This window comes from Pinus tabuliformis, chromosome 9 (genome assembly GCF_031772625.1).
Source record: "Pinus tabuliformis cultivar Carrire ecotype Pingquan chromosome 9, CPIR1, whole genome shotgun sequence".
In the NCBI taxonomy this organism is placed as follows: domain Eukaryota; kingdom Viridiplantae; phylum Streptophyta; class Pinopsida; order Pinales; family Pinaceae; genus Pinus; species Pinus tabuliformis.
Window position 1 is genome coordinate 267,175,289 of NC_142307.1, and position 1,842 is coordinate 267,177,130.

Below are 1,842 nucleotides of genomic sequence, written 5' to 3' on the forward strand. Positions count from 1 at the left end.
GTTCCAAATATTAAGATAGCTTTATTTTGTTTTAGATTTATTAAGTATTAAAATGAATCAGATTTTTTTAGGTGTAATTTTTTCTTCAAATTTTAGATTTAAAATAAGGTAATTTACCTTCTCTTAAATCGATATGCATATTATGATGACCTACTTATTTGTTGGAAGAAAATTGATACTCCCACCATGAGATGCTTATCACTAGGATTGTACAAGGCTTTAGTCAAGCTTGGACACCCCTTAGGAAGTTTAATTCCCCCATACTGGCTGCCATTTCTCAGCCCCTCCCCATGGGGTTTGAACCTGTGTCCTAGTGGGGACTAAACCCCACGCAAACCAATTAGTCTGTACCTCATGGGTAAAATTGTTTATAATTTTATTAATAGAAACAAAATTAAATTGGGTCTACTACTTATTATTTTTATTATTTTTTACTTTATATTACTTTTTTAATCGAGTGGACGTTGTGTTTATTTATTTATCTATTATTATTATTATTATTATTTGATTTAGTGTTTCATTATCTAACACTTCACTACAACATGTCCCCCATACTAAGTTGTAAAGTGAGAGTACATCTCGGTGCAATAAATTTCACATGTCTATATATAGAATATTATTATTTTTAAACTTTATTAAAACCCTCATAATGAGGTTCTAGCCGAGCTCCATTGAATTTGGATTTGCCTCTAATGTATATGACTCTCATATGATAAGTGGAAGACATTCTTTTCTGAAGAATTTATGTAATATATACCCCCTTCTATAAGACTCGTTATGGCTTATATGAGGGGATTTTAACCTATTCAAATCATTAGAAGAGAAAAAACGAGGTCTCAACATATTAGATTATGAGGCTCACGTCTTTTGAGAAGCTATTGAAGACACGCACCTCATAGATGTGGAGATTCTTAATGGTAACTTCACCTAAAACAAGTGATATGGAAGGCATAAGAAAATATCCTCAAGATTAGATAGATTCTTTCTCTTAGAACCCTTGGTGAACAAAGTCATTCTTTTTGAAGCATCCATTCTCCTCTACAAAGGCTTGGACCATTAGCTAATCTGCTTGGAGATCTACATTCATATTGAACCCAAGTTGAAGCCTTTCATATTTGAAAGTTTTTGGTTCTCAAATCCATAATTTATGGAAAAATCCAAAGAGTGGTGGAAGGAAGAAAAAACCATAACAGGAACAAATATATATAAATTTGAAATAAAACGCAAATTCTTGAAGAGAAAAAATAGAAAATGGAACAAAGAGGAATTTGGTGACATCCTCTAGGAAAAATAAATCTTAGAAGAGAAGATGGAGCACCTTCAACAACATATCATCTCAGAAGGAATATAAGAGGACTTTGATAAGGAGGAAGAATCTCTCCTAATAAACCTCCAAGAAAGATGAAAACAAGAGGAGATCCTCTAGAAATAAAAATCTAGAATTATATGGCTCAAAGAGGGGGTGAAGAACACCAAATTATTCTACAATTCTATGATTCAACATCATCATAGAATTTGTGTATTATGCCTTCAAAATGACCTTTGGAACCATATTAGTGGAGCATAAGGATATTGAATAGGAGCTAGTTAGATTGTATGCATATCTCCTCAAGGATACACAACCATAGTGCATGGATGCCATAAGGAAAATCACTTAACACATTTCCATATTAGTTAGCCAATATTAGAATTATGCACTCCTAAGACCTATATCTTTCGAGGAACTGGAGGAGGAAGTCAAAGGAATGCCAAGAAGTAAAGCTCTTGGCATGGAGGCCTTCATATCAAACTTCTACCAGCCTTGTTGGCCTTTCCTCAATAAGGAAATTCATGACCTAATTG